The sequence below is a fragment of the Cervus canadensis genome, chromosome 7 (genome assembly GCF_019320065.1).
Source record: "Cervus canadensis isolate Bull #8, Minnesota chromosome 7, ASM1932006v1, whole genome shotgun sequence".
Lineage (NCBI taxonomy): Eukaryota > Metazoa > Chordata > Mammalia > Artiodactyla > Cervidae > Cervus > Cervus canadensis.
The window spans coordinates 17,197,326-17,211,408 of record NC_057392.1 but is presented as its reverse complement, the minus strand read 5'-3'; the positions used below and the strand labels follow the sequence as shown (position 1 = coordinate 17,211,408).

The following is a 14,083-nucleotide window of genomic DNA, read 5'->3' as shown; positions in this document are numbered from 1 at the left end:
AAATTTGCCTGTTACTCCAGGTATCTCTTGACTTCCTGCTTTTACATTCCAGTCCCCTATAATGAAAAGGACATGTTCTGGGGGTGTTAGCTCTAGAAGGTCTTAGGGGTCTTCATAGAACCGTTCAACTTCAGCTGCTTCAGCATTACTGGTTGGGGTATAGACTTGGAATACTGTGATATTGAATGGGTTTGCCTTGGAAACGAACAGAGATCATTCTGTCATTTTGAGATTGCATCCAAGTACTGTATTTTGGACTCTTTCATTGACTAGGAGGGCTACTCCATTTCTTCTAAGGGATTCTTGCCCACAGTAGTAGATATACTGGTCATCTGAGTTAAATTCGCCCATTCCAGTCCATTTTAATGCACTGATTCCTAAAATGTGGATGTTTACTCTTGCCATCTCCTATTTGACCACTTTCAATTTACCTTGATTCACGGACCTAACATTCCAGGTTCCTATGCAATACTGTTCTTTACAGCATCAGACTTTACTTCCATCACCAGTTACATCCACAACTGGGTGGTGTTTTTGCTTTGGCTCCATCTCTTCATTCTCTCTAGAGTTATTTCTCCACTGTTCTCCAGTAGCATATTGGGCACCTACCGACCTGGGGAGTTCATCTTTCAGTGTCCTATCTTTTTGCCTCTTCATACTGTTCATGGGGTTCTCAAGGCAAGAATACTGAAGTGGTTTGACATTCCCTTCTCCAGCAGATCATGTTGTAGAGAGTTTGTCAGAACTCTCTACCATGGCCATCAGTCTTAGGTGGCCCTGAACAGTATGGCTCATAGTTTCACTGAGTTAGACAAGGCTGTGGTCCATGTGATCAGTTTGATTCAGTTCAGTTCACTTTAGTCGCTCAGTCGTGTCCGACTCTTTGTGACCCCATGAACCGCAGCACGCCAGGCCTCCCTGTTCAGAACCAACTCATTTACCCAAACTCATGTCCATTGAGTCGGTGATGCCATCCAACCATCTCATCCTCTGTCCTCCCCTTCTCCTCCTGCCCTCAATCTTTCCCAGCATCAGGGTCTTTTCAAATGAGTCAGCTCTTCTCATCAGGTGGCCAAAGTATTGGAGTTTCAGCTTCAACATCAGTCCTTCCAATGAACACCGAGGACTGATCTCCTTTAGGATGGACTGGTTGGATCTCCTTGCAGTCCAAGGGACTCTCAAGAGTCTTCTCCAATACCACTGTTCAAAAGCATCAATTCTTTGGAACTCAGCTTTCTTTATGGTCCAACTCACATCCATACATGACTACTGGAAAAACCATAGCCTTGACTAGATGGACCTTTGTTGACAAAGTGATGTCTCTGCTTTTTAATATGCCATCTAGGTTGGTTATAAATTTCCTTCCAAGGAGTAAGCGTCTTTTAATTTCATGGCTGCAATCACCATCTGCAGTGAATTTGGAGCCCCCCAAAAATAAAGTCAGCCACTGTTTCCACTGTTTCCCCATCTATTTGCCATTAAGTGATGGGACCCGATGCCATGATCTTAGTTTTATGAATGTTGAGCTTTAAGCCAACTTTTTCACTGTCCTCTTTCACTTTCATCAAAAGGCTCTTTAGTTCTTCTTCACTTTCTTTCAGTTTGATTAGTTTTCTGTGATTGTGGTTTTCATTCTTTCATTCTAGTTCCCCAACTAGAGATCAAACCCAGGGCCCTGCACTGGGAGTATAATCTTAACCACTGGACCACCAGAGAAGTTCCAAGTGTCACTTTGCGACAATAACACTGGCATATATTTTTTAAAAAGAAATACGATTACCCTCAAATGTGGATTAAGGTTTGAAGACATTTATTGTATCACTAAAAACTCCTAATCAATCACTAAATTTTTTTTACTTTTCCTTGGTACTTTTCTCTACATGGTAACTTGCCTACACCAAACACGCATTGCTTGGGGATCAGATTTTTTGCTACCGATAAATTCATCTTTATAGAGGTTAACACTGGCGCTCTGCTCTAGATCCTACCAGGCTGGGAAGCGGACATACACATCGGACTTGGATTCAACACACCCCGTGCGCGGGCGCTTAGGGACCCACGCGGGAAGAATCCGCGGGAACTCCGCGCCCACATGGACGCGGCGAGGCTGTCTCCCTCGCCGCGGACGCGCCAGGACGCAGGCATGGTCCTAGGCGCCGAGGAGGAGTGGTGGAAGGCTTATTTACGAACGTCTTCGCAGCCAGCTGACTTCACTCCCACAGTCAAGTGGGACAGAACTCACATCCCAGCCCAGGCCGCACAAACGCGGTCTCGAGTGCGCGTGCGCGCAGGCCTCGCGAGCCGGTTCCCTAGCCCTTTCCCGCTGGCCGGCCAGTCCCAGGAGGCCCCGCGCGCCGGTCTCCAGGGCGACGCGTCAGAGCCGGGTTGCCAAGGAGTTGGCGCTGCCGCGCGAGTAGCGCGGAGCAGGTAACGGCCCAGCCGCCGCCGCAGCCGCCGCCGCGCCCCAGCCGAGCCTGCTGCTAACCTTTCTGAGCCCTCCGGTGTCTCCCGATCACTCAGTCCCGCCCCTGCCCAACTCGGGCTTCGCTGCCTGGCTCTGGAGTTGGTAACGTAGCCGGGTCGTCAGGCCGCTTCCTCCTGCAAACGCGGTCTGGTGAGGAGCGGCCCTCGGCGTCCTCTTTCCTGGTTCAGACACTGTGATTGAGCCCACACAGCGCACTCACAAGCCCACGCTGTCCCGGGGGAGTGGCAGGCCGCCCGCTCGCGGACTGGCCGCCAAGAGGCTGACGGGCAGGGGAAGGCCGGCCCCAGTCACCCCACCCCACCCCACCCTCCTGCCCCATCACGCTGGGGCAAATTTCACCCCTTCCCCAAGTTACTCGCTTTCACTATTTCCCTTTTAAATCTGGCGCCTTCATTTATGCATCTACCTGCTTGCTTTTGCTTTGCTTTGTTTTCTCCTAATCTAAGCGCTGACGTTTCCCTAATCTCCATCCCCTGGAAGTCTGAACCCTTTGCGACAGCGTCTGTGTCTGCCCCTCCCCTGCTGAACTCAGGCTAGGAGCTCTCTGGCCGCAATTTCCCGGTGGCGCTTTACCATTTCCTTGCCACACTTGTGCCAACAGGTAACTTTTTTCAGACCAGATTTTTCACTGCGGAACATGACCTTGAGTCTTTTTTTTTTTTAATCCACACTCACTTTCTTAATGAATTCATCCAGTGTCATAGGCTCAAAACCGATCTAAATGCGGATGAACCCCAACTGCGTTTCTCCTGTCCTGAGCCTCCTCTGAGCTACAGACTCGTGTCTTCTGTCCACATATCTCCATAGATGACTAACCATCTCCTACACAGCAAGTCCAGAACGTTTCTCCCAAACCTGCTCCTCTCCGGCTTTTACCCATCCTAGTTACTAGAGGCCATTGTCAGTTGTCTGGGCCTTGGGGGTCCTCCTGAACTCCCTTTCTTCCTCCCTCTGCACCTTCAGTCTGTCAACACATCCTTCAGAATGTACCCAGAATAGATGTACAGTCCTACTATTTCTCCCAACCCCCACTGTCACCACCCCGGTCCGGGCCTGGATTATGTCAGAAGCCTCCTAATTGGTCTCCCTGCATTGAGTAGAGAGAAGCTTATGCTATTTTCCCTTTCTCTGTTATTTCATGTGAGTTAGGTGGGGTTATTTTTTTTTTAAGGATTCGAATTTTTATAGTTTATAGATAACGATACAACATTTTCAGTATGTATTTTGAGAATTGTGACCTTTAAACCAAGTAGACAAAGCTCCGTAAGCTAAAAATCAAAAGATGCCCTTCAGCTTTCTGAGGTTTAGGGCAGTGTCTCTGGATAGAGCTATGGCAAGAACATTAAAACTGACTTTAGGGAAGAATGAAAGAATCTGTAGACTTCTTCCCAGTGAGAAAAAGAAGTCGTGGAGGAATTTACACTCTATCTGTTGAGTAGTCTTTCTTGTTTGGTGTTTTAGAGAAGCACCAAGAGAGGCAAATTGAAATGGGGACACAGAGCATTCGTGTGCTGATCCCTTTGATAGCAAGTACCTGGGTGCTGATAGTCCTGTCAGTCACAGAGTGATGCAGTGATTGACAAGACTTGTCCGCTCCTCTCTGGGAGCGGATGGCCCCGCCCACCTGTCCCCTGGCCAATCGCAAACGCCGGCCTCCCTTTTCTTTTTTTTCCGTCCGGTGAAACCCTGGCTGAGGAAAGGAACAACAGTAGGACAACTGCGATTTGCAGAGGGTCTGTGGGATGTTCCACTCTCCCGCGGCTCCGCCTCATCCCGCGTGCTTTCACTTCCCAGAGCCTCTTAAAGCTACATGAGGGGACTCTCCTCCAGCCCCAGCCACCACCACAGCAAGCTCCCCTGCGCGTTGTGTCTCACCCCGTCCTGCTTGCTGTTACTCTTGGCTGCCCATTCTCTCACCCATGTCATCACCTCTCCCATCTCTGCTGGCTCTTTCCCTTGGCTTTTGAACATGCTTAAGACCTCCCATCACAAAAGAAAGAGAAACAAACTCCCTGATCCCCGCTCCTCTTCATTTTCTAGCTATTAACTGTCGACTAAAAAAAATATGCACAACGTGAGAGCTGCAAGTTAAGTTTTATTTGGGGCAAAATGAGGACTAAAGCCCGGGGAGGCAGCACCCCAGATAGCTCTGAGAGACTGCTCTAAAGAGGCAGTGCTGTACTTAGTCACCGAGTCGTGTCCAACTCTTTGTGACCCTGTGGATTGCAGCCCATCAGGCTCCTCTGTCGAGATTTCCCAGGCAAAAATACTGGGGTGGGTAGCCATTCCCTTCTCCAGGGGAGCTTCCTGACTCAAGGATAGAATCCAGGTCTCCTGCATCACAGGTGGATTCTTTACCATCTGAGCCACCAGGGAAGCCCAAAGAGGCAGTGGGGGAAGATCAATATATAAGATTTTGGTGAAGGGGGAGTCAAGGCAATCAAGCACTAACTTTACAAAAGGTTTTCTGCTTGTCACGGGGAGTTGATGTCACCATGAAGGGATTTAGTGCTTTTCTAGATATGAGGAGATGCAAAGATTGAGATCGTGCAGTCAGTTCCTAAAAATATCTATCTAAAGACTTGTCCCACCGGTTTCCATGGAGCACAGAATGCCTCACCCTCCACCCTACACTCCCTTCAGGGAGTGTTGAAGGTCAGCAGCTGCAGCAGCCCAGGCAGATGGCAAATGTCCTTCTTCTTGTTGTTCGTGCATGTGTGCTAAATCACTTCAGTCGTGTCCAACTCTTCGCAACCCCATGGACTGTAGCCCACCAGGCTCCTCTGTTCATGGGATTCTCCAGGCAAGAATACTGGAATGGGTTGCCATTCCCTCCTCCAGGGGATCTTCCCCACCTAGGAACTGAACTCACGTCTCTTATGTCTCCTGCATTGACAGGCAGATTCTCCACCACTAGCGCCACCTGTTGTTGTTCAGTTGCTGCCAAATGCTCTTGGCAAGTGCCAGTTTGTAGTTGACATGCCCAATTTCTCATCCCCCTCAACAGGCAAACTTTGGTAAAGAACCGCCATATTCAGTGTATCCATTCCTCGTCTCTCATTCCTCAGCCCACTCCGGTCTGCCCTTCACTCTCACCTCTGCACTAAAACAAGAACCGCTAATCAGCCATCCCTGGCCACTCAGTCTTGCTCAGCCTCCCAGCAGCATTTAAGTCTGACCCCACAGTAAAGGGCTGCCTTCCCTCGGCTCCTGTGCCCTCAGCCTCCACACTTCCTGCTCCCATCTCAGCTAGTGTCTGCTCCTGGCTCCTTAGCACTGCAGATCCTCAGAGTGCAGTGTCCTCACCTCAGGCCCCCAGATTCCAACGCTAGGCACAAATCCACACCCACCATCTCTATGCTGTTGGCCCCCCAACCTGATCTCTCCACTTGGCGTCTTCTGAGCTCAACCCATAGGTCCAGCTGCTGGGTAGCAACACAACTTATACCTCTCAGATCCCCTGCAACTTAGCACACACAAGCCCTGACGGTCTCCCCCACCTACCCACTGGGACCCCTGCACCAGAAACCAGGATTCCTCCTTGACATTTCCCCTCCTGCCAGCATCCACTGGGCCTCCAAGCCCTAGTGACATTGTCCCCCATGCATCTTTCAGATCATCGCAGGCACCTCGGTCCGAGCTCCTGTCTTCCTTAGTCCCGCCTTCCGCATCCACTGCTCTCTGACCTTTCCCTCTTCTGTTCTCCATCCTGCAGCCAGAGTCACCTCTTCAGAAGGCAGCACTCATCATATCCCCCTTCCCCAGCCTCTCTCTCTCTCTCTTCTTACTGCTAGCTGCCTGTTCCTCTTGGATGAATGAGTCATATCATAAATGTGACTTCTGATGACCCTGCAGCTTGCTCACCCCTTGGACCTCTGGAGACCCATCTGCTTCCACTGGAGTTTCTCACTGGGCCCCAGACATGGGCCCCTCCTCCACCGACTGGCCCTGGTACTGCCTCCCCTGTCCACACCGTTCTTCCCTCCTACCCCACACTCCTCTCTGCCCAGGCAGTTCCTACTGACCCCTCGTATCTCAGTCAGCTGGCACTGCTCTTGAGATGCTTCCCAGGTCACTGTCTGGATCAGGTTTTTTTGTCATATGTCCTCACAGACTTGTAGCTCTTTGCTTTAAAACACATAGAACAGTTGCTATTGTGATTATTTTATTACTGACATACTAGCTCCACAAAAACAGACACATTTCTCTGTTCACTATACCCTCCACACCTCACACAGCTCCTGGCACATGGTAAGCACTCAACTGTGTGTTGAAAGAGTGAATGAATGAACATCCAAATGTGTAAGATCAAATTTGGGATATTTTCATGGAATTTTATTAAAATAAACATTATATTGAAAAAGAGTCAGGTCAAGGCTGGAAATTAAAAAGATATGTAGCATGGGGAAGGAGGTGGGAGGGGGGTTCAGGATGGGGAACACATGTACACCCATGGAGGATTCAAGTCAATGTATGGCAAAACCAATACAATATTGTAAAGTAAAATAAATAAATTAATTAATTTTTAAAAAAAAGATATATGGCAGCAGCTGGGAGGAGGAGCTAAAAGTTTACACATCTGTAAATTTAGCCCTAGAGTGTTGAATTTCTCTGTAGCCCATGCAGTAGTTGGGCTTACGTGGTGGCTCGGACAGTAAAGAACCTGCCTACAATACAGGAGACACAGGGTCAGGAAGATCCCCTGGAATCCCCAGGAATTCTTGCCTGGAGAGTTCCACGGACAGAAGAGCCTGGCAGGCTATAGTCCATGGGGCCAAAGAGTCTCACATGACTGAGCAAGAGTGAGCACACACAAGTGCAGTAGTTGCATTTGCCACTGCTTGGTGGGCGTAGAGCTTCTAACCCTGAAGGTGCTTCTTTGGGAGGCCTGGTCTGGTAATGGATTTGAACTTTTTGTCAAAAATAAATAAAATACATAAAATTGTTATATACCCAAAGCCTACATAACTTGTCTATAACCATCCAAACCTTGAACATGGCACAATTCCATGTTATCCAAGAAAGCTTGCAACTTCTGATGTTTATAGATATATTTGACGTATGTATTTTTGTGCTGGACTAAACCTCAGACATCATTGAAAGTAGAAAACTTCATACATTAAACCATTCAATGACAGATCCTGCCTGTTTCAACTAACTCTTCGATAGGCATCAGTCATTGTTTCTTTCCTCTGTTCCTTCTACATTTATTAACTGTCATTATGCCATAAGGAAGAGCTTTCTCTTCCTTTCTCTATTTACTTATTTATTCATTTGTATTAGTATGGACTCATAGGTTCCTATCTTATTTAATAGGTTGTCATCATATTTCATCCTTATTTATTTTGATGTTCAAATTGTCCTAGATTTGATCAGAGAATACTTCAAGTTGGCTTCTGTGTCCTTTAAACACATACCAGCTTTATCTTGAACTTTACCTGGTCCATGCCTGGAATTATCCATTTCTCCAAGGAACTCTGATTTGACTTCGTAGTTGTTGTTCAGTTGCTGAGGTATCCAGCTCTTTGTGACCCTGTGGACTGCAGCACACCAGGCTTCCTTGTCCTTCACCATCTCCCGAAGTTTGCTCAAACTCATGTTTTTTGAGTCAGTGATGCCACCCAACCATCTCATCCTCTGTTGCCCCCTTCTCCTGCCCTCCACCCTTCCCAGCATCAAGATCTTTTCCAATGAGTCAGCTCTTTGCATCAGGTGGCCAAAGGATTGGAGCTTTAGCTTCCGCATCAGTCCTTCCAATGAATATTCAGGGTTGATTTCCTTTTGTAAAGAATGGTATTTAGTGAAGAATGGAGCTCGGTGTGCTCATTGTTACTGGGGTGTCATTGCTTCTAGGCCCTCAACAGAGTTAGGAAAAATACACACACACACACATCTGTATTTCTATATCTGTCCCTGTGTGTATAAAATGTGTAAATATATATATATAACCTAACACTTGGGGTTATTTTGAGCCTTCCCCCTCTCTATGTAAGTAAAACTCTCTCAGGCAGAAAGCAACTTGATTTCCTCAATGATCTTATTTGTTCTGTGTAGATAAGCTCCTGATCTTGTTGTCACCTTTTGTCACCCACCCCCCCAACACACACACACACATCATCTCCTCCCTACCCAGCTTTCTCAGCCTCCAGCCATGCCACCATTCCACCAATGCCTTTGCACCAGACAGCCTTCTTGGTTTTTAGAATCTCCACCCTGAGTGTTTGATGAGAGAGCAGGCTAGTTTCTCTAGCTAGTTTTTTCAAAGCAAACAATCCAACCAGCTCTTCAGAGTTGGTGATCTTTTTTCTAGATGTAGTCTGGACAAAGTATAGAAAGCTGCTTTTGAGAGCATTAAGTTACTTCCCCAAAGCACTTGAAGTCACCCTCTTCTTTGACTTTCAACTGTATAATAGTACATTTATTTTACATTTTAATAGCCTATTTTAGTCTCATTTCAATTCATAATTATTTTCAAGACAATCTCTATTAGTTTCCTGTCAATGTTCTAACAAATATTACAAGCCCAGTGACAATACAAATCTCTTCTGGAGGTCGGCAGTCTGAAATGAATCTCATGAGGCTAAAAATTAAGATATCAGCAAGGCTCCTTCCTTCCAGGCCTTCAGGGAAGAATCCATTCCCTTGCCTCTTACAGCTTCTAGAAAAGATTGTATTTGGCCTGTGACCCCTTCCTCCATCTTCAAAGCCAGCATAAAAACGAATGGGGACTATTCTTCATTGCAGTGCATGGACTTCTCATTGCAGTGGCTTCTCTTATTGGGGAGCACAGGCTGCAGGGGCACTGGCTTCCATAGCTGTGCACACAGGCTCAACTGCTCTGTGGCCTGTAGAATATTCCTGGACCATGGATCAAACCTGTGTCCCCTGCATTGGCAGGTGGATTCTTATCTACCATATCACCAGGGAAGTCCTAAAAACCTTTTTATATATTTTTGGTTGTCTTTGTTGCTGTAATGTGCTTGGTATATAATGTGCTCATACCTTTCGCCCATTTTACTCATGGATTATCATGAGTTCTTTATAAATAAAGGAGTTAAGTTAGCTCTTTGTCACATATGTTGAGAGTAGTCTTCCCAGTTTCTGATGTGCCTTTTAAGTTTATGATTTTTTGTTGTTGTTGTTACAGAGAAGTTTTAAAAACTTTATGTATGTACCCAACATTGAACCACGTAAATACATAACAGACATAAAGGAAGAAGGTGACAGCAACACAATAACAATAGGGGATTTTAACACCACACTAACATCAGTGGTGGAGAAGGCAATGGCACCCCACTCCAGTACTCTTGCCTGGAAAATCCCATGGACAGAGGAGCCTGTTGGGCTGCCGCCTATGGGGTCGCAAAGAGTCGAACATGACTGAAGTGACTTAGCAGCAGCAGCAGCAGCAACATAAGTGGATGTTAACAGAGGATGAGATGGTTGGATGGCATCACCAAGTCAATGGACATGAGTTTAAGTAAACTCCAGGAGTTGGTGATGGACAGGGAGGCCTGGTGTGCTGCAGTCCACGGGGTAGCAAATAGTCAGACACGACTGAGTGACTGAACTGAACTGAACTGAACATCAGTGGACAGATCATCAAGGCAGAAATCAATAAAGAAACTCTGGCTTTAAATGACACATTAAAACAGATAGACTTTTGTTTTTTATTTATTTATATTAGTTGGAGGCTAATTACTTTACAATATTGTAGTGGTTTTTGCCATACATTGATATGAATCCGCCATGGATTTACATGTGTTCCCCTTCCTGAAACCCCCTCCATCTTCCCTCCTCATCCCATCACTCTGGGTCATCCTAGTGCACCAGCCCTGAGCACTTGTCTCATGCATCAAACCTGGACTGGTGATCTGTTTCACAATTGATAATATACATGTTTCAATGCTATTCTCTCAGATCATTCTGCCCTCGCCTTCTCCCACAGAGTCCAAAAGTCTGTTCTATACATGTGTGTCTCTTTTTCTGTCTTGCATATAGGGTTATCGCTACCATCTTTCTAACTTCCATATATATGTGTTAGTATACTGTATTGGTGTTTTTCTTTCTGGCTTACTTCACTCTGTATAATGGGCTCCAGTTTCATCCATCTCATTACAACTGATTCAAATGTATTATTTTTAATGGCTGAGTGATATTCCATTGTGTATATATACCACAGCTTTCTTATCCATTCATCTGCTGATGGACATCTAGGTTGCTTCCATGTCCTGGCTATTATAAACAGTACTGCGATGAACATTGGGGTACACATGTCTCTTTCAATTCTGGCTTCCTCAGTGTGTATGCCCAGCAGTGGGATTTCTGGGTCATATGGCAGTTCTATTTCCAGTTTTTTGGATTTTTTTTTTTTTAGCACATGTATTTATTTTTTTTTATTTTTTATTTATTTATTTTTTTTTTCAGTGGGTTTTGTCATACATTGACATGAATCAGCAATAGATTTACACGTATTCCCCATCCCGATCCCCCCTCCCACTTCCCTCTCCACCCGATTCCCCTGGGTCTTCCCAGTGCACCAGGCTTGAACACTTGTCTCATGCATCCCACCTGGGCTGGTGACCTGTTTCACCATAGATAATATACATGCTATTCTTTAGAAACATCCCACCCTCACCTTCTCCCACAGAGTTCAAAAGTCTGTTCTGTACTTCTGTGTCTCTTTTTCTGTTTTGCATATAGGGTTATCGTTACCATCTTTCTAAATTCCATATATATGTGTTAGTATGCTGTAATGTTCTTTATCTTTCTGGCTTACTTCACTCTGTATAATGGGCTCCAGTTTCATCCATCTCATTAGAACTGATTCAAATGAATTCTTTTTAATGGCTGAGTAATATTCCATGGTGTATATGTACCACAGCTTCCTTATCCATTCATCTGCTGATGGGCATCTAGGTTGCTTCCATGTCCTGGCTATTATAAACAGTGCTGCGATGAACATTGGGGTGCACGTGTCTCTTTCAGATCTGGTTTCCTCAGTGTGTATGCCCAGAAGTGGGATTGCTGGGTCATATGGCAGTTCTATTTCCAGTTTTTTAAGAAATCTCCACACTGTTCTCCATAGTGGCTGTACTAGTTTGCATTCCCACCAACAGTGTAAGAGGGTTCCCTTTTCTCCACACCCTCTCCAGCATTTATTGCTTGTAGACTTTTGGATAGCAGCCATCCTGACTGGCATGAAATGGTACCTCATTGTGGTTTTGATTTGCATTTCTCTGATAATGAGTGATGTTGAGCATCTTTTCATGTGTTTGTTAGCCATCTGTATGTCTTCTTTGGAGAAATGTCTGTTTAGTTCTTTGGCCCATTTTTTGATTGGGTCATTTATTTTTCTGGAATTGAGCTGCAGGAGTTGCTTGTATATTTTTGAGATTAATCCTTTGTCTGTTTCTTCATTTGCTATTATTTTCTCCCAATCTGAGGGCTGTCTTTTCACCTTGCTTATAGTTTCCTTTGTTGTGCAAAAGCTTTTAAGTTTCATTAGGTCCCATCTGTTTATTTTTGCTTTTATTTCCAATATTCTGGGAGGCGGGTCATAGAGGATCTTGCTGTGATTTATGTCAGAGAGTGTTTTGCCTATGTTCTCCTCTAGGAGTTTTATAGTTTCTGGTCTTACATTTAGATCTTTAATCCATTTTGAGTTTATTTTTGTGTGTGGTGTTAGAAAGTGTTCTAGTTTCATTCTTTTACAAGTGGTTGACCAGTTTTCCCAGCACCACTTGTTAAAGAGATTGTCTTTCCTCCATTGTATATTCTTGCCTCCTTTGTCAAAGATAAGGTGTCCATAGGTGTGTGAATTTATCTCTGGGCTTTTTATTTTGTTCCATTTATCTATATTTCTGTCTTTGTGCCAGTACCATACTGTCTTGATGACTGTGGCTTTGTAGTAGAGGCTGAAGTCAGGCAGGTTGATTCCTCCAGTTTCATTCTTCTTTCTCAAGATTGCTTTGGCTATTCGAGTTTTTTTTTTTTTTTTTTTTTTGTATTTCCATACAAATTGTGAAATTATTTGTTCTAGTTCTGTGAAAAATACCATTGGTAGCTTGATAAGGATTGCATTGAATTTATAGATTGCTTTGGGTAGTATACTCGTTTTCACTATATTCATTCTTCTGATCCATGAACACAGTATATTTCTCCATCTATTTGTGTCCTCTTTGATTTCTTTCATCAGTGTTTTATAGTTTTCTATATATAGGTCTTTTGTTTCTTTAGGTAGATATACTCCAAAGTATTTTATTCTTTTTGTTGCAATGGTGAATGGTATTGTTTCCTTAATTTCTCTTTCTGTTTCTCATTGTTAGTGTATAGAAATGCAAGGGATTTCTGTGTGTCAATTTTATATCCTACAACTTTACTATATTCATTGATTAGCTCTAGTAATTTTCTGGTAGAGTCTTTAGGGTTTTCTATGTAGAGGATCCTGTCATCTGCAAACAGTGAGAGTTTTACTTTTTCTTTTCCAATCTGGATTCCTTTTATTTCTTTTTCTTCTCTGATTGCTGTGGCCAAAACTTCCAAAACTATGTTGAATAGTAGTGGTGAGAGTGGGCACCCTTTCTTTGTTCCTGACTTTAGAGGAAATGCTTTCCATTTTTTGCCATTGAGGATAATTGTTTTTTAAAGATTTATTTATTTATTTATTTATGGCTGTCCTGGGTCTTCATTGCTTTCTCTAGTTGCAGTGAGTGGGGGCTAATCTCTGGTTGCAGTGTATGGGTGGCTTCTCTTGCTGTGAAGCATGGACTTTAGGCTCATGGGCTTAGTAGTTGCACTCGCAGGCTCTAGAGCACTGGCTCAGTAGTTGTAGTGCATGGGTTTAGTTCTTCTGCAGCATGTGGGATCTTTCCAGACCAGGAATCGAACCTGTGTCCCCTGCACTGGTAGGTAGACTCTTAATCACTAGAGCTTCAGGAGGCCCTTAGAACAGATAGACTATATATATATATATAACATTTGATCCTAAAGCAGCAGAATACACATTCTTTTCAAGTAAACATGGAATACTCTTCAGGATAGATCAAGTGCTAGTCTACGAAACAAGTCTCAGTAAATTTAAGAAGAAATCATGCTTCAAATGCAGTAAAACGGGCATCGTTATACTGTAAACACTGTTTGTTCAAAATGTAAATGCTACCGAAAATCTGAAAATCTGAACTGTACACTATCATAAATTGGATATATCAAGACAGCACACTGGATGTTCCCCATGGTCCAGAGGTTAAGAATCCGTGTGCCAATGCAGGGAACATGGGTTCAATTGCTGGTCCAAGAGGATCACACTTGCCATGGGACCATGTGTCCCAACTACTGAACCCTTGCCCCCTGGAGCGCATGGTCTGCAACAACAGAAGTCACTATGATGAGAAGCCCGCACTCCAGAACTAGAGAGTAGACCCTGCTCGCTGCAACCAGAGAAAACCCACAGGCAGTAACAGAGACCTGTGTGTGTGTATATATAATATTATGTACATTAATATAAATTATATTAATAATATTAATATATTATAAAATTACTTATTTATTATATATAAATAATGTAAATACAATTTATTTATTATAAGTGCAAGTGAA

General features: G+C 44.5%; 1 protein-coding gene across 2 annotated transcripts in view; it reads left to right on the top strand.

Annotated features, from left to right (window-relative positions):
• Positions 1-2,346: 2,346 nt before the first annotated feature.
• The window catches only part of LCA5L (lebercilin LCA5 like), a 34,606-nt gene continuing 22,869 nt past the window's right edge, over positions 2,347-14,083 (top strand). The window contains exon 1 of one of the 2 annotated variants that reach the window (XM_043474445.1): positions 2,347-2,427. The gene's annotated coding sequence lies outside the window, so the exon portion shown is untranslated. Of the gene's footprint in view, positions 2,615-14,083 lie in introns of both variants that reach the window. The other variant, XM_043474444.1, reaches the window with a different exon arrangement.